At 43.8% G+C, this 23,030-nt stretch overlaps 1 long non-coding RNA gene across 1 annotated transcript in view; it reads left to right on the top strand.

Annotated features, from left to right (window-relative positions):
• Nucleotides 1-7,474, top strand: part of LOC144327228 (uncharacterized) — a 34,458-nt gene extending 26,984 nt beyond the window's left edge. Inside the window, exon 3 of the long non-coding RNA XR_013392164.1 lies at nt 2,890-7,474. This is a non-coding gene — a long non-coding RNA (uncharacterized LOC144327228). The remainder of the gene's footprint in view (nt 1-2,889) is intronic.
• The last annotated feature ends 15,556 nt before the right edge of the window (nt 7,475-23,030 follow it).

Here is a 23,030-nt window from a genome sequence, read left to right as displayed (position 1 = left end):
ATTTATTAGACATATTAGCTGCTCTTTTTTGCCATTGCAACCCAAAGTGACTGACAAAACTAAATTAATAACATACATAAAAAACCATCCTAAAACAAAGCATGGAAAAATCTAAGACACATTTATATTTTTAAAGGGCAGGATTCCTTGATTGCTCATGAATATTGCCAATTAACTAAAACAATATTTTTCCACGCACCAGTTGCATATATATTTTTTTGTCCACCCCAGTCTTTGAGGAAGCCTAATTGTGAGTTTACATATTTGATTGATCATGTGGCTCCCGGAGAAATGGATGATGTGAATTTGTGAAAGTTGTGGAACTGGAAGCATCAGTCATCATGCAATAATACACCACAGAACACTGCCTTTGTCCGCCACAGGCAAATGCTCCCAAATTAGGAACCAGACTAGGATTTTAATAGGATCTACCACAGCTCGCCACCTGGTAATTGGTGCTAGCAAATTGAATGTGTGAACTCACCCCTATCCCCAACAAACAGAGGGATGCCCTCTGGGCATCTGGCAATGCCTCGATTTCTCATATATCTATTTGTCAAAAACAGATTTAAATCCATAGGCTGAGCAATATAGTGAAGGTGTGGGGGAAGCAGGTTTATTGCTAGGAAATGAGAATTACATGGCATTCGGACATAAAAGAAAATATTTCAAACTCTGCTTGAAAAAAATAAACTTCGGGAAGCATGATAGAGCAAGAATCATTACATTTTTTAGATGCCAAGTTTCTAAAAGTCTTTGTTTGGGTCATTTCAGTAGTCCTAAGATGGTGTGAAGCACGTGTTTCCTGGGCTGTCTGAAGCAATTCCAATCCCATGTGTCCATTTGCTAGCATCATAGAATGGTAGAACGGGAAGAGAACCCAAGGGCCATCTAATCCAACCCCCTGCAGTGCAAGAATAAGAAGAGAAGGGAGAACGGAATGTCCCGGGAGAATGATGTCATATGCCTCCATAGAGAAAACATTCAAGATGGAGCAGATAGTATCCACTCCCCTGGCAATGTGTACCAATTGATATTTTATTATTTATTTCATTTATAGCTCACTCACCCTCCAAACTACTGAGGAGATATTAGGCCCCTGTACTTTTTTCATCATCCACAAAAACCCTGTGAGGTAGTTTAGGCTGAGAGATCTTGACTCCCCCAGTAAGCTTTATGGCTGAGTGGAGATTTGACTAGGTCAGGCATAGGCAAACTCAGCCCTCCAGATGCTTTGGGACTACAACTCCCATCACCCCGACCACTGGTCCTGTTAACTAGGGATGATGGGACTTGTAGTCCCAAAACATCTGGAAGGACGAGTTTGCCTATGCCTGGACTAGGTCTTCCCACTAGGAGCAGGTGGCGCTGTGGTCTAAACCAGTGTTCCCCAACCTTGGGCCTCCAGCTGTTTTTGGACTACAACTCCCATCATCCCTCGCTAGCAAGACCAGTGAGCAAGGATGATGGGAATTGTAGTCCAAAAACAGCTGGAGGCCCAAGGTTGGGGAACACTGGTCTAAACCACTGAGCCTCTTGGGCTTGCTGATCAGAAGGTTTGAATCCACACTACAGGGTGAGCTCCCATTGCTCTGCCCCAGCTCCAGCCAACCTAGCAGATTGAAAGTACACCAGTGCAAGTAGATAAATAGGTACTGCTGTGGCAGGAAAGTAAACAGCGTTTCTGTGTGCTCTGGCTCCCATCACAGTATTCCACTGTTCCAGAAGCGGTTTAGTCATGCTGGCCACATGACCCGGAAAGCTGTCTGTGGACAAACACCAGCTCCCTCGGCTTGAAGCGAGATGAGTGCTGCAACCCCAGAGTCACCTTTGACTGGACTTAACCTTTTGTCAATTATGTAGGGCTGGGTTTGCCACCTTTTCAGCACTAAGGTGGGAGAAACAGGCTTGTGAAGCCGGTCAGGGAAACTCATGCTTATAAGCAAATAGGCCACCCCAGTACTGAAGTATAATTAGAACTTTACTTAAGCACACCCTCCAACATTTCTCCAGTGAAAATAGGGACGTCCCATTCCATAATGATAATTTTACTATTTGTACCCCACACATCTTATTGAGTTGCCCCAGCACTCTGGGCAGTTTCCAACATACTGTATATAAAAACATTATAAAACAGTTATTTGTTTTTTAAAAAAACCTTGCCTATACAGGATTGCCTTCAGACAGCTTGGGAGTTGGATAACTCCATATCCTCCAACATTTCTCCAATGAAAATAGGGACATCCTAAGGAAAATCAAGATACTCCGGGATCAAAACAGAAACCAGGACAGCTTCTCTAAATCAGGGATGTCCCTTGAAAATAGGAACACTGCTTAAGTGTCTGCTTAAGCGATTAAGGGTCTGCTTAAGTGATTAGATTAATTAGAAAATAAGGAATCACTACTTGACATCCTACAGAGTAGCTTGAACGGGAACTTCAGTAGCATTTACAGGCTGCTCAAGGGTTAAGTGGCAAAAAAATCTAAAGTCAGGAAGAAAGAAAGGAAAAGAACTGAGCTCTTATTGTTATAGCAATGATGATTTGCTCGTTACTAGCTTGGGCCACAGACTCCCCTTTGGGGAGCATCATGTGAAAATGTCTCAAAGCAACTGGCAAACAGTGGAGTTTGCAGCCCAGGAAAGTATTGCTTGCTCCAGTTTATTGTTTTTGGTTTGCAGAGAGAGAGATAATGGCTGATAGTAGCTTCAAGAGCCAGCTGATGCTACTAAATCACCAGACTGATCCCACTTTGCAACAGCTTTAAGCATTTCTGAGTCACAAAAACTGGCTTCTTTGCAAGATGCGTTCGTGGGACAGAATGTCTGGAATTAGCTTTACAGAAGAGCCGTGTTTGCTTAAGGATTTTGTTTCCTTTCCATATTTACAGCCTAAACCCCACTGAGACTCATACCAGCTGCTGGAACTATGAAAGCTCTGAACAACTGCTGGGGCCTGGCTGCACACCGCAAAACACAAACACGTGTCCCCGGATGCGGTCGATGATCATCCCTGCAGAGGAAGAAGACAACGACAACTGGACATTTTTAGTTGTTGGGATCAACCTGCCAGGTTACTAACGTGTGTGCCCATGTCCTGAAATTGCCCACTGATCTCAGCTTTCTGACAGATGAACAATGGAAATTAGCACTTGCACTTATAACTTCAGTTAATCCGAAAGCCCCAGTGTCACGTAAGTGGCTAGGCTTGTATACTGGATGTGTAAGTTCCTTACAGATGTTTGGGATAAAACACCATGGATCTGATGTTACAAAGGGTAGTTGTAGCATGAAGACTTTTGAACATAAGAAGCTGTTAGCAATGTCTACTGGCAGGAGTTGTCTGGGATTTCCAACAGGCTTTGGAAAGGAAGGGAACTGTAGAGTTGGAAGCGATGGGTCATCAAGTCCAATCATTTGCAATGCAGGAAGAATTAGTGCTAATATTGATTTTGACAAATGCTGTGAAAACATTGGTTGTTGTTCTTTCCCTCTTTCCTTCCTAGGCTTACTGGAGAAGGTACTAGGACCATGGTTTCCTGTGACCCTACTGTGACAGTATCCATGCTGACTGCACCCAATTGCATTAATGTCTGGGTCAAACTCGTGGCATGTTCATAACGTTTCACTTTTAGCTGAAGCAGACTTGATGCTGGCCATCAGCCTGCAGAGCTGATCCTGAACAACCTGCCAAAGATGCCATGCAGGGGATGCGACAGAGACGCCACGTGGGCGTTTGGCATCAATGACTATTATGCAACGTGGGTCGCAAAATGGTGACCCAGTGAGATGCAATTAGTGCCACTGCTACACAGGAAGGGAACATGTTTGTGCAGATGCGTTCCGATTTTCATTGACACCTGCTTGCTTGCCTGAACCAGATTACTCAAGAAGCAGCTAATTAGCACTTTCTTGGAAATGTGGCTCTCTCTAGGCAGAACCTTGGCATGGCATTTCCTTGGGGAGAAGTCTTGCTAATTACTATACAAGGAGAGCACTGTTAAAAAGCAAGGAGTGCTTTCATAATAATTAAGGGCGGACTCAAAGCTCACCTTCATATGCCTGTTTCACCCATCCATAGGTCAGCCAGAACGACAGTGTAAATTAATGTCCTCTTTTGCTTTCTGCTCCTGTATACCATGATTATTCCTTAATGTCATCTTAAGTCTTTATGGAGCTCTCTTTTGATGAATATGGCTGCATATACACCATGAATTTAAAGCATACAACTTCTCTCAAAGAATTCTGGGAACTCTGGTTTGCTAAGGGTGCTGGGAACTCTAGCTGTGTGAGGGGCAAACTACAGTTCCCATGATTCTTGGTGCTTTACATGTATGGCTTTGCCTCACATTTAAATTGTGCCACAGTTTCTCTTTAACAGGGCAGGGGGGGAGTGTTTCTGATTAAATCTTCATGAATTGTATGTGGTTGTGGTGGGGAGTACCTTTCTACTGTATAAATTGTACCTTTGCCTAACTACAAAATGAAATTAAGTTTAATGTGTGTGAACAAAACAGACTGCGTAATATTTGTCTTTAGGGCAGGACTGGGGAAGCGGTGGCCCTTCAGAAGGTGTTGGATTCCAACTCCCATCAGTCACAGACCCCAAACAACACATAGCACAACAAGAACGGGAAGATCACCAGTTCCCCACCCCTGTCTCACAATTTCATGGGTGACCTAAGTTACAGGACTTTGTTGTCCTGTGGCTACAACAGTGAGCTGAGTGTGGAAAGAACAATCTGGCCCAATTCACTGTGACTAGTTACCCTCAGGCATGAAATGCTGTTCTCAGAAGTGCCACCATTTCAATAAGCTCATTTGGAGATGATCATGAGATAGTTTGTGAAATTCGAGATAATAGCATCGTGACTTCCTGATCCTGTTCCCCAACGCCCAGGGAAGCAGGTTTGTTGTACAAGAGCTCCAAATCAACTTTCATTGCACAGCCTGAATTTGCTGGTATGTGACTGACTCTTACGCAAAAATAGCAGCAGCCAGGAAGTGTCCGCCAAGTTGCCCTTGTAGAACTCAACAGGAAACAGAATGGTGATAAAACTGGAATTAGCTGCCTCCATTTGCCACTGACTCTGACTCCAGCTGCTGCTTGTCTCCCTGCTTTTTTGACCTACCAATGGCCACTGGTCAACACTGCTCAAACTAGTCTTCCATATGTGCAGACACACACACAGTGGATGAGGTTAGAGAATAACCTTCCATGTGGTATAACACAGGAACATAGGAAGCTGCCTTATACTGAGCCATTGGTCCATTAGCTCAATATTGTCTACACCAGCTGGCAGCAGCCTTCCAGGGTTTCAGGCAGCGTTCTCTCCCAGCCTTATCTGGAATTGCCAGGGATAGATTCTGCATCCTTCTGCATTCAAGGCAGATGCTCAACCACTGAACTACAGCCCTTCCCTCGACATTACTTGCTTTCATACACATGGGCACCTCTGCATGGTAACAGAGGAGAACTAATGGAGAATTAGTTCTGTTGAATTTGGAAGTCCCCACGGAAGCAAAACATCTGCGGAATTTTGAGGGCAGCTAAAAGAATTCCAATAAAACGAGCAAAATTCTACACGACTGCTTTGCACCTTAGGCTGCTTGCCACTAAATTCTGCCCGCAGCAAAATTGGAGGGGAACTCAAGCATCACTACTTGGGTGAAACATTTGATGAATTTCAAGGGAACACTTGGAGTACTGACACAGCTAGGAACATTTCCCAATAGTGGGGAAGCTGTCACAAATCCCCATGTTTTTATGGAATACTGCTGAACGGGTGAAGAAACAAGCAATTCCTTGAAGAGGTGATCCTCGATGAAAAGACACCCAGTGTGGCCAAGTAGGAGCAGCGGAGCATTCCACACAAGAACGTCTCTGGTCACAAAAAGCTTTCTGTCCCACTTGACTTATTTTTCTGGGGCTTGTTGCTTTGATGCACAAATGCCAGATGAGAAATGTGATCAATTTCAAGCAGGCTATATTAATGATCCTCAGTGAAGCAAATGTGATTGCATTAATAATCCATGCTCCAGCATGAGGTAACCTTTAATTACTCAGGGAAGCTTGTTCTACTCATTTCTATTACAGATCTTCCTTTATGTATTACAGATCTTTCCTTTATGACCTTAGTGGGCTGTCATTCTGTGCAGAAACTTGGAAAAAGGGAAATTAGGCTTGCCGGTTCTGAATGAGGCAATTCTTCTTGAAAGCCCTGGACCCACCCCCAACCCTTTGATGGCTATTGTCTTTGCCTCTCCCATTTAGACAAGGAAGGAAGGAAACCCCTGGCACAAAGGGACATGGACAGATTTCAGTATGGAGCATCTGTGTCTGAATGTGTCTGCAAAATAAAAATATTTGTGGCTACAAGTGGGGAAAGAACACTTTTATTGAAATGTTCTGTGGATGAGAGAATAAGTTAACATCTGGAGGAAACCAGATCTCTCCCCTTCTCTAATGATATTTCTAAACTGAAACAGGAATGATGGATTTTATAATATTTTATATAGATAGATAAAAGCTCTGAGTTGCTATCAGCTAGCTTTATTATTCAGTTTATACAGTGGTACCTCGGGTTACAGACACTTCAGGTTACAGACTCCACTAACCCAGAAATAGTACCTAAGGTTAAGAAGTTTGCTTCAGGATGAGAACAGAAATTGCATGGCGGTGGCACGGTGGCAGCGGGAGGCCCCATTAGCTAAAGTGGTACCTCAGGTTAAGAATAGTTTCCGGTTAAGAACGGACCTCTAGAACGAATTAAGTTCTTAACCCGAGGTACCACTGTAGCTGTTGTTTTTAATCTGCAGGGAGCCTTAGGACAGCCCTGCTAGGTCTGGTGTCATTCTCCCTCTTTTATAGATAGGGAGAGGGCAGTTTCCTCCAAACCAATCAGAGCAAAACCATGGGAGAAGTGGCTAATTGTACCACCCTGTGTAATGGATATGCCAAAGACCTTTGTATTGTGAGCAGTTAGTGGTGTACAGCAATTGCTCCTCTTGTGCCCAGACTTCCTTTTGGGGGGGGGGGGTGGCAGCATGGTTGGGACTCTTTAATTAGCCATCTGCATTTCTTATCTTGTGATCAGACACCTGCTGACTAATTTCTTATCTGTGACTAAGTCCCAGGCAGGGATGGCAGGGCTCCAGGGTCCGTCACCTGTTAAAGGAACACTCAGGTCTAGTCATTCAGTTGCTGAGAATGCTTACATTTGTAAGATATAAAAGCGGTTTGCATAATCTCCCCCACAAACCTTAATGTAGACCAGGACCATGGAAGGTGCTATGAACAAGCCACTCCAGGAATCCTCCATTGCTGTTCTGAGGGAGTTCTCGGTGACCAGTGCTTTGCTCTTCGTTCCTTGTTTTGCTTTCTCATTCTTCCTGTAAATAAAATCTGTTTATCAAGGAATAGAACCAGTGGGCTCTTCGCCTTGTCTGCCTTGTTTTTAAAGAACCTCTGTAGAATATCCGGCCTCTCAAACAATTTTTGCACTTGTCATAATAATAATAATAATAATAATAATAATAATAATAATAATAATAATTTATTTATACCCCGCCCATCTGGCTGGGTATAATATTAAAAATATTAAAATACAGCAATGCATCAAACATCAAAATCTTCCCTAAACAGGGCTGCCTTCAGTTGTCTTCTAAAAGTCTGGTAGTTGTTCTCTTTGACATCTGGTGGGAGGGCGTTCCACAGGGCGGGTGCCACTACCTGCTCAGATGCCACCTTCCTGCTCAGCTTCCTTGGATCACCTGCCTAAAGTGGGGCAGGAACATAGGTGTGGTTTCCTACACGGCACGCCCCAGAGACCACTTGAAAAATTGCTGAGGGTTTTGGCGAGCCACTTAATTATTGTTCCTCTGGTTGTAGCAACTCTGCTAGATGCTGCATGGTTTTTAAATGAATTTTTTACGAACATACCATGGACCATGCGAATGAAGTTCACAGACCCCTAGTGGTCCATTGTTTGGGAATTGCCAACCTATGTTAAGCTGCTCCTCTTTAATTCCGCTAGGCCTCCAGCAAGGAAGGAAGTAAAACTCTGGAGTCTGGTTAGAGTATTGAGCCTTTAGTTCTGCAGGTATGGCTCTCTGACATCTGGCTCTCACCTTATGCCAGCTTAGGTGCCATCTAATTAGATATACAGTGGTACCTCTGGTTGCGAACGGGATCCATTCTGGAGGCCCGTTCACAACATGAAAAGAGCGCAACCTGAAGTGCCGTATCTGTACAGGTGCACAGCGCGATTTGGTGCTTGTGCGCATGCGCAAAGCGCAATTTCCGGTACTTCCGGGTCGCCACAGGACATAACCTGAAAGAACGCAACATGAAGCAAACGTAACATGAGGTATGACTGTATGTTGATTCACCAGCACGTATGCTAATGAGTTCCTCTCCTGTAATTTGCAGCGCTTCCATTACTGGGCGTGAAGGGTGGGGACTGACATGGTGAAAAACTGTCCTTCAAAGCCCATCCCCAAATGTTCTTCTGGGGGGTGGAGGTGGAATAAAGCATTGGCAGAGATGATCAAGGAAGAATATGAAAGGAGAGAAGGGACAGTAACACCAACATACTGTCCAACTGCGATTCAGATTAGTGAATGCGCTCCCCCACCCCCTGCAAAGGAAGATTTTATCCGTGTCGTTCCAATTTGGCTACAAGGTTGCCTTGAGCCACTCTAATCCTTTAATGGTAAAAAAAGCTAACTTGAGGAAAAACAGACTCCCTCCATTTCACAGGAATGTGAAATATGGGGTTGGAAAAAGGACAAGCCTGGAGAATTTGAGACCGATTGAGCATTTCTCCAGCTTTCAGTCATGTGGGGTTCCGCCATGCTCCGCTTCTGGCTTATAAGAAGACAGATGCTCCAGATGTTTTCCCAAACAGCAAAGCATTAGAAGAGGTGGTCCAGTACCAATTCCTGGGGCTGAGAGCTTGCTTGCTTGCTTGGCTTTAAACATTCCTTAATAAAACACACTTGCTTAGTATAGATTTAATTTGGAGTCGACATGCCTAACGTGCAGTTTAGATGCCAGTCCAGAAAACAAGACATCAATAAAACTTTAAATGAAATTTGTGTTTGTTTGCTGGTTAGACCATTTATATCCCGATACTAGCAATAAGCACTGCAATGCCATTCTGATTGGGTGGGTAGACATCAGTACAAGCTTATTGTTTTTTTTTTTTTTTTAAAGTTTAGGGTAACTAGAGAATTTATTTCCTCAGACTTTTAAAGAAGAACAATCTGAGTGAGAGACTGCTGGTGTCCTTCTACCGAGGCTCCATAGAGAGCATTCTTACATACTGTATTTGTGCTTGGTTCTCCAGTTGTACAGCTAGGGAGAGGAAGGTGCTCCAGAAGGTCATAACCACAGCCCAAAGGATTATTGGTCATCCTCTCCCATCTTTGGAAGAACTGTACGGTTCCTGTTGTCTTAGGAAAGCAAACAACATCCTGCAGGATTCATCTCACCCGGGACACAGTCTGTTTGCACTACTGCCTTCTGGCAGGAGATATAGAAACATCAAGTCAAGGACAAATAGACTGAAAAACAGTTTCTATCCAAGAGCTGTGGCCTTTTTGAATGCTGTAACTCGATAGTGTGACCTGGGAGTTTGATGGGTGTTGGTGTGGGTGTGGCTGGAATGTGGTTTGTTTGGTTGTTGTTGTTGTTTTGCTTTTGTTGTTTTTAAGGGATGGCATCCAATTTCGTTGCACTTGTGCAATGTTGCACTTGTGTAATGACAATAAAGAATCTATTCTATTCTATTCTATTCTATTCTATTCTATTCTATTCTATTCTATTCTATCATTTATTATTATTAGTTATTAAATCTATATACCGCCCCTTCATCCGGAGATCTCAGGGTGGTTCACAAGATGAAAAATACAGGATAAAAGCACAAAATAAATAAATAGTTAAAACAAAAACAAAACAACAACTCTCTTCCTCCCACAAACACATTAAAAAAGCTGTAGTCTACCAAAAAATATTCATCAGCCAAAGGCCTGGTTAATCAGCCAAAGGCCTGGCTAGGAGTGGGCTTTTGTGTTGTAGTAGTGAACATTTGTTTATTATATTGATACCCCAACTTTCTTCCAATGAGTTCAAGGTGGTTCTTCCCCATCTACATATGACCCTCACTCTACTGTGGTTAAGCTGAGAGTTGATGACTGGACCAAGATCACCCAGTGAGGTTCATGGCTGAGAGGGGATTTGAACCCTTGTCGCCCAGGTCCTAGTCTGACATTGGCTCCATAACATCCCAAGCCTGTAATCTGCTCAAAAACATCCTGTTCTAGCAGTATGCCTTTTGCACCTGGCTGGGGCTGGAAGACCTTGGGGTTCTAGTAAAAACAGAAGTAGATCCAAACAAGCTTTCTCACTCCTGCTATAAAGTTTCCAGCTTCCAGTGGCAGAGACCACCAGCGCCAGACCAGAGAAGAAGCCCACATGGGTCTCCTGCATCAAACAAGGCCTTCTTTTCCACTGCATCACTAATAGCACTTCCTTATGCCCTAAAAGGTTTCCTGCCTGAATTATGATCAAGCAAGATGATCCTTTGGCAGGAAGCGGGGAAAATACAGCTTATGCAGCTAGCAAGATGGCACAGCCTGGATATTTCTGTGGGAGGCAGTAACCCTAGTTTTCATTGTGGAATCTGAAACCGGACGTGTTGTAGTCTGTTACTCTGGTTACTTAAGCAGACAGGCGCATGGAGTTTTGCTCAATGGCCTGTTATTAAACAGAAGAGGATAATGTTACCTCCGAGATCAGGTTATAAGCTTAGGACTTAACAGCCTGTCTCAGAAGCCAGAGCCCCTTATTTCCATGCCTTGCTGCTTGGTGGTTTGCATGAGGGTTAAAGAGATGATGTTGCATTCTCTCCCCCCCCCCCTCAATGCCCCCCAAGACTGACTGGCAGGATGGGTCAGCTAGGGGACAGTTGCTCTGCAGATCCTATTTCCTTAAGGTCTATATGGAAAATAGCGTTGGGGGGTGATGAGGGGAGAGGTGTGTTCTGCAAGAGCACTTGAATTATCTGAGAAGCCTATGTATCAATTAGCTAAGATGGGAAGGCAAAATAAAGGGAAATGGTTGAGGTCCTGCTTTTATCTCTTGGCTGAGAGGTGGATGGCACAGCAACTGCGGTACAAAGGATGGATTCACTGGGACCCATGTAGGTCACTCAGCAGCTACAATTTTGACTAGAGATGGCAGACAAATTTGATCCAGTTCCCATATAAGAATAGATTTATCAAATTTGTACTTTCAAAAACAACACAGCCATTCTTCAAAATTCGCACTCATCCAAATTTTGCAATGCAGTTTTCCAGTCTACCAATGTTGGCCAAACATGCATCTGTTAGGTAAAAGTGTACATAAAGATGAATATATAAATGAAAATAACATACATAAATGCATTTTATTGGGATGCAAAAATGTGTACATGAGTGAAAACTGCATACACACATGTATTTATTAGGAGAAATTCAGACTGATAAAATGCTGGTGACTTTTCATAAAGATTAAAAAGAAATCACAAATTGCTACAAAATGTGGCATGATATGAGCTAGAAGCTAGCAGTGGGAAAGCAACATGCTGGCAGTCAGAGTGATGTTTTCTGTGGTTATGGAAGAAGTAGAACCCTCTTGGGGTGTTAATGCTGCGAACCTCTCCATTGCAGACTCAGGTTGTATATAAGTGTAAATAAACCATATATCATAAGGACTCCACAGTCTCCACTGTGCCTTCATTCTGATGGAAACACAAATCCTGAGTAAGTGCCTCAAACTCCTGGTATCTTGCACCACTCAGAGATTGGGGTGGTGTGCAACAATACTTTATAAGATCACTGCCTCTGAAAGTAACCAGTTCTGCTCTTTTGGCTGCAGAACTCTTCAAAAGTAATTATTTGAATGTGAGAGCCAGTGTGGTGTAGTGGTTAAGAGTGGTAGTCTCATAATCTGGGAAACCAGGTTCGCGTCTCCGCTCCTCCACATGCAGCTGCTGGGTGACCTTGGGCCAGTCACACTTCTTTGAAGTCTCTCAGCCCCACTCACCTCACAGAGTGTTTGTTGTGGGGGAGGAAGGGAAAGGAGATTGTTAGCCGCTTTGAGACTCCTTAAAGGGAGTGAAAGGCGGGATATCAAATCCAAACTCTTCTTCTTCTTCTTATAGACTGGTGTATAGATGGTTTCTAGTAATTTTCATTGTTGTATACTCTATCTTTTTCTGTCTTTAAATAACTTTGCTCACAGTTAAAAGAAATAAGCAAAGTAAGTAAGCTGTTCAGTATACATTTCTGCCCTTGAGAGTCCAATTCATTTCAATTACCATATTTTTCCATGTATAACACGGCCTCATGTATAAGACGACCCTTATTTGGGGGGGGGGGGATGTTGGTGTAAAGCAGAGTTCCGTGCCCAGCGGAAGGATGAGGAGTACGTACTACATACTCTATATTGCTTTATTTACAGTTCAAAGCAGATATATTACAGAAAGACATCTTGCCTCTGCCGGAGCAGAAAATGCATCCTCTCTCCTCGACAGCTTGGAGAGAATCACACAGTGAAAAACAGGAAACCAGTGTACGTCACATCCAGTCTCCCTTTCCCGTGAGAAACTCCAACAGTACAGACTGTGGAATGTAAACACCTGTCTCGTGACAAGCCCTTTCGCTGCACAGTGAAGGAAAGCAGAAACCAACATCCTCCCCCTTTCTGTGAACATCACTGGGCAGCGTGTTCGTACAATATCAGTACAAACCCAACTTCTGCACATAGGTACAGTGTTGATCCCTTGATACAATCTTGGACAATACATCAGCAGGAATTTCATTACCTGGCATATAGGACACCGTTACGAGTCCCTTCTGAATACATTCCCTAGCATGCTGCAACTTTAATTGCAAGTGCTTCGTGCTTTGCTTACAACCTTCAGACTTCAGCAAAGCCAAACATGCTTTGTTGTCCTGGTAAACCTGGATTGGACATTTGACAGGAATTTTCATATCTTTGCACAATTGTATCAACCATTCACAATCCTTAAGTGAATAAGACAGTGCATTCAGTTCGGCTTCACAAGTACTTAAGCTAACTGTTGTTTGCTTCTTGCATGACCAATCAAACAGACCCTGATTGTACATGTAGCAAACTCCAGACGTACTTTTCCTGTCTGCAGTGTCACTTCCAAAACTTGCATCTGCAAATATTTCAAGACCACCAGACTTCTGATTGTTAAATCTCAGTCTGTAATGCATAGTGCCTTTCAAATACCGCGCTATGCGTTTCAGAGCTTTCCAATCCTTGACACTAGGATTGTTGACTTGTCTGCTTAGCAAATTACAGCTAACAGCAATGTCTGGTCTTGAACATCTGGCAATGAAGTTTAGCTTGCCTAGCACACTTCTGTACAGTGTAGTGTCAGAAAATGCTTCTTCAGTGTCATCTACCTGATAACCTGTTGTCATCGGTGTGTCTACAGGGTTAGCATCCATCAGGTTTAGTTTGCTTAACACATCAGCAATTTTCCGCGACTGGTGTACTAGAATGTTACCATCTTGATCTCTCTCTATTTCAAGAGATAGGTAGTTGTTTACCTCACCAAGATCTTTCATGTCAAAGTGCTCTTTCAGTTGAGCTAGGGCGTTATTGTACATTGCGACATCTTTCCAAAAGAATAATAAATCATCAACATAAAACAAACAGTACAGTTTCTTTTGCCCCTCCTCTTTGACAAATACACATGGATCAGCTTTCCCTTGCTGAAAACCTAGAGAAAACAATACTTCAGTGAGTTTTGTGTGCCAACACCGTGCACTTTGTTTGAGACCATAAAGGGATTTCTTCAGAGCACAAACAAATCCCTGTTTTACCTGTACGCCATCAGGTGGAAGCATATAAAGTGATTCATCTAGAGATCCGTACAGAAAAGCTGTATTAATATCATGGTGACTAATGTGTAGATTTTGCTCTGCAGCTAGCTTGAGCATAAGCCTAATGCTTTCATACCTCACTGTGGGTGAGTAGGTCTCGTGATAGTCTTCACCTGGTACCTGTGCAAAACCTCTGGCTACCAATCTGGCTTTGTGTCTGACTATCTTGCCATTTTGATCTGTCTTCGCTTTGAAGACCCATTTGCTTCCAAGCAGTTTCATTCCTGGAACTACTGGAACTAGTTCCCAAGTTTTGTTCCTTTCTAAGGAATCAAGCTCAGCCTTCATGGCATTTAACCATGGCTCAGCTTCCTTTGAATCCAAATCCTGGATTTCTTGGAAACTTGAAGGTTCAAATACCTTCTTGGAGCTTTTAACAGCTGTTACTGCTATCGTAGCAAACTCATCAGCAAATCTCTTTGGAGGTTTGCCTTTTGTGGCTCTCTGTGACCTACGAATTAGCCTTAAGTCTTCAACACTCTCCTCTTCCTTCTTAGGAGAAAAGCGACCTATTGTGAACAATGGTTCCTCCAATTCTTCTCGATCAGAGCATTCAGAGGGTCGCATAGAGGCTTTCGCACTCTTGAAATCCTCTGAATCACCCGATTCAGTTTCAGATTCAGACTCAGAACCTTCATCAGTGGGTGTGGGTTGCTTTTGACTATCCTCAGTCTCATCACTGTCATCAGGATAACATTGGAAAATTCCCACATTCTCCCCCCACTTTGCATTGTACTCAACACTTCTCGTGAGCTTAATTGTCTTAGAGTCAGTCATCATTATTCTGTAAGACCCTTTCTGATAACCTAGAAAGATACCATGCAATCCACGCTTGTCTAACTTGGAGTTTTGTGGTGAGTGAACCCACATGTCAGAACCAAAAATTTTCATGTGTTTGATGTATGGCTTCTTGCCAAACATCTTCTCATAGGGGGTACAACCAATCGCTGAAGATAACCTGCGATTGTAACTGTAAACAAAACACGAGAGAGATTCGGCCCAATAACTCTCTGTAAGATTGGCATCATGCAGCAAGGTTTTTATCCCTTGAAGCAATGTCTGATTTGCCCGTTCCGCAAGTCCATTCTGCCATGGCGAGCGAGGACTAGACAAATCGTGTTGAATTCCTTTCTCAGTCAGAAAAGCTTCAAACTGCTGAGAAGTGAATTCTCCCCCGCGATCACTGAAAAGAGTTTTTATCTTCTTACCATGGACATTTTCCAACCAAGCACAGAATTCCTTGAACCTAGGAAAAGCCTCTGATTTCTGCTTGAGATTGTACACAAAAATATATCTAGAAAATGCGTCAATGAGAACCATGAAGTACCTATTTCCACCCAAAGAGGGCGCTAGTGGTCCAACCAAATCAGCATGAATAATCTGGTATGGTTCCGTAGCTTGCCTACTAGACACCTTACCTTTCGCAGCCATTTTCACCTTGTTTGCTGCGCATGCTTTGCACTTCATGTGGTACCTGCAGGGTTTAATAGTCATACCTTCAACTAAGGCAGGCATTTTAGATACTGCCTCAAAATGCAAATGACCAAATTTTCGATGAAAATCATGAATACATTCTGCATGCAAACTTTTGTTAGAACCTGCAATGCAACAAGTGTCATCCTGCACAACATCATCATAATACAAAACAAACAAACGATCAACATATTCAGCATGCAATTCATAGTCATTTTTCTTTGTGATGATGCACTTCTTGTTCTTGAAGGACACGTCAATGTTCCGCTCATTCAGCTGTCCAACGCTGAGAAGATTATGTTTGGCGTCTGGCACGTAAAGGACATTCTGTATCGATAAGTCCAAACTGTGAAGAACAACAGTTCCGTAGCCTTTACTGGGAATCGTGTGGTCATCCGCCTGGTGAATCGCACCTTCCTGCGGTGTAAAAGACACAAACAGTCTTTTATCATTGCACATGTGGTGGGTCGCCGCCGAATCAACAACGAAGAAAGATCTAGACGTCTTCTGGACCTCTGCAACCTTTGGAGTGAAGCGTGAAACCATAGCCTTGTGCTGCGTTGTCCTAGACACCGGACCTTTGCCTTTGCCTCGGCCTTTTCTGCGCGATGAGCTTTCGCTGCGCTGCTCTGTCTTGGCCTTGGGATATCTGCATTCCCTCTTCATATGGCCTAGACGTCCACAAGAGTAGCATTTCACTGCCTTCAAAGCTTTGGCGCCATCTGGTGGTTCCACTGCACTATGGGATGACGTCTGTGAAGACTCCCCCTTGCCCATGCAGCTAGCACCCCGGCGATCTGCTTCATTTAAAACCACGGCAGTAACAAAGTCCACTGTCAGCTGAGCTGTTGGCTGCACAGCAATCTGGGTTGCAACAGACTCCCAACCTGAACCCAAAGATTGTAGTATCATGAAAGAATACACAGCCTCTGGAAAGTTGAGTCCTCTCTGTTGCAGCTCATGTCTCAGATTTTGCATCTCCATCAGATGTAAACGCACATCTCCACCTTCAGCAAGAGCCATATTATGCAGCTTGTTAAAGTAAAACATAGTAGATCCAGCTTCTGTCCTTAAGTGAGCCTCTCTCAAAGATTCCCAAATTTCTCTGGCTGAGGTCTTATCACGCAATAGACAGAGCTCTTCTGGGGATACTATCAATGTAAGTGCTCCCCGTGCTTTGGAATCCTTAGCTTTCCATGCATCTGTAACTGGAGCTGGGGGGGGTTTCTGTAATCACCTCAAACAAACCCTCTTTCCGCAGAATTGCCTCTGCATACAAAACCCAGTCCGCATAATTTTTCTTGTTGAGCTTAGGAATCCCACAAGCATCCTGAAGGGCCATCATGACTCTGGCATTAGCCTTCAGCGTCATATATGCTGCTTTAAATCCTGCTGCGTCACTGCTGCAGCTGCTTTATTCCAAAAGCGCACTTAAAAGTTACTTTCGATTTCCCCAGCATAGAAACTTGTGCCTGGGAGCCTTTTGCGTATTCCCGGCAAAACGGCTTTAAAAGTTCAAAGTCCAGCCATAAAGCCATTAACTAGAAGCTGGCAGGCTGCCCGGAGCAGTAGTACATACCTCATCAATCACTTTTACGCGCAGAGCAGATTCCAATCCGATCTGTCCCTCTGCATTCCGATCCTTTGCCGGCACTCCGATTCGACTTCTGGAGCCCATAACCACGTGTTGGTGTAAAGCAGAGTTCCGTGCCCAGCGGAAGGATGAGGAGTACGTACTACATACTCTATATTGCTTTATTTACAGTTCAAAGCAGATATATTACAGAAAGACATCTTGCCTCTGCCGGAGCAGAAAATGCATCCTCTCTCCTCGACAGCTTGGAGAGAATCACACAGTGAAAAACAGGAAACCAGTGTACGTCACATCCAGTCTCCCTTTCCCGTGAGAAACTCCAACAGTACAGACTGTGGAATGTAAACACCTGTCTCGTGACAAGCCCTTTCGCTGCACAGTGAAGGAAAGCAGAAACCAACAGGGGACACCAAAATTAAGAAATTTAAAAATTAAGGATGTTGCTGAGAGCTAAAGTGTGAGGATGGAAAGGGAGGCCTAGGAGCTGTTGGAAAAGGTCCCTGACATCAGCTCCCCTGACCACTGAAGGTCCTGCTTTGAGACATCAGCAGACACTGTGCAATCGTATTAGAAACTTGTTTCTTCTTTTAATGGAAATATAAAAACCAAAGGAGGTCAAGTCCTGAATCATGCTCCATTTGTGGCCTTCCCACAGACACCTGGTTGGCCACTGTGAGAACATGATGCTGGACTAGATGGGCCATTGGCCTGATCCCTCAGGCTCATCTTAAATTCTTCATTGCACAAATGTTAATCTATTTGCATGTCACTGTGTCAATGGTTGGTGTGGTTGGCTACCTGCCTAGGTCCATGCCCTAATAAGCAGCCCATAGCTGAAGGTAGGAGTTATGGGCCAGCAATAAATGGAGGTCCACAGATTAGCTAGCACCACAGTGAGACCACTGCAGAGGTGAGCCTCAAACCAAGGCCTCCAACCTCCAAGTCAGACAGCTGCCTTAGCACTTGCACAATATAAATTTCCCATTCTCCATAGCAACCTCAGAGTGATGAAGTCTCTGCTGAGCTTCCAGACCCGACTTAGATTCCATTGTTGACCCTCTTCCTTGTTGAACCCTACAAAGACAACCCTTCTTTTCACGCCACTGACAGCTGGGACTAAAGAAGAGAGTTTTACGGGCACAGTAGATGGAAACACTCACCTTAGGAATTCTCATTCTGTCTATTAAGTTTAGACTCTCTGGTGCCTCTTTTATACCTTTCCTTTTTTATTAGCTTCTCCTCAAGGTCATAAAAGAGCTGGTCTGAGAAACACATGGATGCATTATCTGAAGAGAGTGTTTTTCTTAGGCACGTCATACACCTCAATATTTCCAAGTACCTCATCAGTTGTGGATCTGGGCCTGTGCATGCATGTCCCTAATTTGCTTCCTCTTTGATCATACATCAACATACTTGCGTATTCTGCCATTGAGAAAGGCGCAACCATGAGCTAGATGATCTTTATCTCCTGCACTAACATCACAACTCTTCGGGCTGAGCGCCAACTTTTCTCATACTGGTAACAAGTTGAGTGACAGCGATTGGTTTTAATTGAGAAATGGGATCCAGCAGCTATCATTACTGCTTACATCTCAAAATTATGTGCTGATGTGGGACATAGGAAGTTCTTAGGTCCGCACAATTAAAGAATACTGTGAGCTGTAGTTTGTTAAAGGTGCTGGGAATTGTAGCTCTGCAGGGGGATAAACTTACAGAGTTATATCCCATTCCCAGGATTCTTTGGGGGAAACCATGTGCTTTAAGTGTAGGGTGTGGATGCGACCTCATTTTGAGGCAGACCATTGGCCCTTCTAGCTCAGCCTTTGCAGACAAGCAGTGGTTGTTCCTAGTTTCCTGCGGAGGCATTTCCTAGACCTACCTGGGGTGCAAAAGACTTTGGATTTTTTGCATGCAAAACATGTGCTCTACCACTAAGTTTTGACCCATCCCAGAGCATGCAGAAGCAAGGCCCATTTCAAGCAAAACACTTGGGATTGCTGAGATGTAAGCTCTAATTGAGTAATTTATTCATATTCCCTCACCACCCCTCATTCATGTCCAAGAAGCTTATGATGGAATAGATAGGGTTTTCCTCATTTTATCCCCTCAGCAACCCTTTGAGGTAAGTTAGGCAGAGAGAGAAAGAGAGAAAGAGAAAGAGAGATCTTGCGAGCTTTATGGATGTGCAGGAATCTGAATCCAACTCCAATATTCTGTCCAGTACAGCACCCTGTTGTAATGAGATTAAAGCTTAACGAAAGAGGTGGAGAAGCTTTATTCTTTTAAGGTCAGTGTGCTTCATTGTCCTTCTGTCAGAGGCAATATAGTGGACTGGTCCAAAGCCAGTCATGGATGAAGCCAGAGCCCTTCAGTCAGGTTGACCATCCCCTCTTTTGAACATTTTAAAGGTGCATCAGATAATTAGACAAGCAACTGGAACGTTCCTAGACAGTAGGCTGGTCACTTGCACACTACACACACAAAAAGAGGATGAAAGAGGATATGGATCTGCTTTATTTTTTCATATGCTAATTTGTCAGCATGGGTGCAGATTTAGAAATAATAGATATAATTAAATAAGAAACACACCTCAGCTTAGTAGCGAGAACTGAGAGAAGGTGAACTGTGTGCCTGCTCAGTCTGTTGTCTCGATGCTCCCTGTCAATGAGGCAACTTCATGCCCCTTCTCTGCTCTCCCTTCTGATGGTTCTTTATCTTTAAACTGAATTTAGGCCTTCAAACAGAGGCCTGTCCTCTACGGAGTATGACACATGGCCGTCCTACCAAAGAGTACCTTAGCTAGAGCAAGGAAATGTAGAGTTTAGCAATGAAAGTGTCATGCATCTCACCAGTACGCTTCAGTGCCTTATGAAAGGGCATTCACTGTACATTTCTTTGCTCCTCTAAACCCAGTCAACATTGCAGCAGAGGTGGTATGCGGTGCGCACAAATATTATGGCATAACAACCCTGTGCAAATGATTCTGTCCATTAACAGAGATGGAATTCAACCGGGGGGGGGGGGTTGCTTGCAGAGGTACCCTCCATCTTTTGAGTAACGTGCAGTTCTGTCCTCAATCAAAATCTTTTCCGCTTCAACGGGCTTTATGTGTGTAAGCTATTATTAATAGCAACTATTTGTCATTATAAAGCACTGATATTCTTCTTGTTGTTTAAAATATGCTGCACCCCAGATCAAATGCCTGCAAGGCAGCTCTATGGGTCCCATTATCAGTACTTCTCACATAGCGATGGTGGTGTATAATGCCGAGGAAGATGCCTGAAATTCTTTCCAAACCACAAAACACTCTCCAACCCATCACAAAGATATCGTCTGTTGCTCCAGTCTCTGGAACTCTTGAAAATGCAATTAAAATTAAAAAGTTGGAGGCTGAAATATCTCCACTTCAGTCGGTTTCTCTGCCTATAAAACATTCATTAACAAAGCCAGCCTTATATGACATTGATTCAATAGAGGCAGCTGTCGGCCTCTATCCCAGATCATCAAAAGTTCATTAGAGCTCAGTTCCAAAACAGAACCCGGCTCAGAATTAAGACCGCTTTCCCAGAGGTTGTGGGGAAAGCTCATTTAATGGTTTAATGACCTTGAAATTGCCAGTTACTGAGCTGATGACACACTTCAGCGCCACGCCACAAACTCAGTGTTCGGCTGTGCAAGTTGCAGATGCAATCAAGAAAATGTGGGTCAGAGAAGGCTTGCACAACTCACTTGCTAACAATGTAGCATGTATGTGCCACACATGGTCCACATGGAATGCATTAGTACCATTCAAACTAAGTCCTATGGTCCTCCAGACATTGCTGAACACCAGGTCCCATCTTCCCTGGCCATTGCCCAGGCTCACTGGGGCCGATGAGAGTTGTAGTTCAGCAAATTATCCATTCTTAAGGAAATCAGCCCTGAGTGCTCACTGGAAGGACAGATCATGAAGCTGAGGCTCCTATACTTTGGCCACCTCATGAAAAGAGAAGACTCCCTAGAAAAGACCCTGATGTTGGGAAAGATTGAGGGCACAAGGAGAAGGGGACGACAGAGGACGAGATGGTTGGATAGTGTTCTCAAAGCTACGAACGTGAGTTTGACCAAACTGCGGGAGGCAGTGGAAGACAGGAGTGCCTGGCGTGCTCTGGTCCATGGGGTCACGAAGAGTCGGACATGACTAAATGACTAAACAACAACAACATCTGGAGGGCCAAAGTCTCAAACCTGCAATGGGAAGACTCACGTCGTTTCAGGCTGTGTACTAAACATGATTTGGGAGGTCTTGGCCCCAAAGGCCAAATCTGTTGCTCTGATCATCTTTTTTTTTACAATTCCCCCTTTGCCTTATTAGCTTGACCCCCAAGTCCATATACAGCTTTGCCTTCAAAGGCCATGGATGCCATTTATAATAACACAGGCAAGATCTCACCGCTTTTTACTGAGAATGTATATTTCTAGTGAGATAAATATGGGAATGATTTATTTGTGGGAACACGTGGTATCAGGAGCCACCTCAGAACATTCATCTGTTCCAGCTGTCCCTCAGTCACTGCTTCCTCATACCTGTCTCAGGTAAATCACATGGATACAGAAGGCCATTTTGCTGTTTCCCTTCTATGACTCCCTCTGCCCCCATAACCACTTAGTCAGAAAATGAGTGTTGATAAATACATGTTTGTCACGGGCAAGGCTTTTTTTCAGGGGGAACTCACAGGAACTCAGTTCTGGCACCTCTCAGGTGGGCCCATTGCCATTCTAAGCGAGGGAGAGAGGTGTTCAGGGTGAGTTGCGGCACCTCTTTTTCTAGAAAAATAGTGACCATGGGCATTCTCTAAATACAACCAGATCCATTGTAAGACATGCGTCCTCCATGTTTCTCTAACAGTTCTAGTAGACGAGAATCTAGAGCAGTTCCAGCCTAGGTTTAATTTAACAGTTCAGCTGAAAATCTGCCTCTCTATTCACAAACTAGGCCTGGTATGGTAACAATGAAAGGTTTGAGTAGGCATCGTAAGAACATAAGAAAATAGGAGTTGTGGGATGTCAGAAGCTACAGAAAATGTTGTAGAATCTTCCCATGTAGTTACAGGGTAATAAATAAATAAATAAATAAATTTCAAGCCGTGTTAAGTTAAAGGCCATTATTTAGCCTTTAGCTGGAGTCAGAAAAAGGAGTCAGAAGCACAAGCCAGCTGTCAGGACTCCTTCCTGCCCAGAAGGATCCAATGATCAGCTGGGGTGGGTAGAGTCAATCTGGAAGGTTCTTTGTCAAGAAACTGCTTCCTGCAACTCATTAGTTCACCACATGGAGGAGCTGCACACAGGTCCAGCAACTGTCGACAATGTGGCATCCCCTGTTCCTTTGAACAGGTACTTGCACCCTTTACTATCTCTCAAATAGATTGCATTGATGGATCTTTTCAATAGAGACAAATGTAAGGTTCTACACTTAGGCAGGAAGAACCAGATGCACAATTTTAAGATGGGGGACACCTGGCATGCCAGTAGCATGTGTGAAAAGGATCTAGGGGTCTTAGTAGACCACAAGCTTAACATGAGTCAACAGTGTGATGTGGCAGCAAAAAAACCCCTAATGCTATTCTAGGTTGCATCAACAGAAGTATAATGTCCAAATCAAGTGTGTCCAGTTCTGGGTGCCACAATTTAAGAATGATATTGACAAGCTGGAATGTGTGCAGAGGAGGGCAACCAGGGTGAACAAGGGTCTGGAAACCAAGTCTTATGAGGAGCAGTTGAGGGAACTGGGTATGTTTAGCCTGAAAAAGAGAAGACCTAGAGGATAGCCATCTTCAAATATCTAAAGGGCTGTCACATGGAAGATGGAGCAAGCTTGTTTTCTCCTGCTCCGGAGGGTAGGACCTGAACCAATGGATTCAAGTTACAAGAAAGGAGACTCTGGCTAAACATCAGGAAGACCTTTCTGATGGTAAGAGCTGCTTGTGGAATGGACTCCCATGGAAGGTGGTGGTCTCTCCTTCA

This window comes from Podarcis muralis, chromosome 3 (assembly GCF_964188315.1).
Source record: "Podarcis muralis chromosome 3, rPodMur119.hap1.1, whole genome shotgun sequence".
Classification (NCBI taxonomy): domain Eukaryota; kingdom Metazoa; phylum Chordata; class Lepidosauria; order Squamata; family Lacertidae; genus Podarcis; species Podarcis muralis.
The sequence above is the reverse complement of the archived record's forward strand: the minus strand, read 5'-3'. Positions and strand labels throughout refer to the sequence as shown.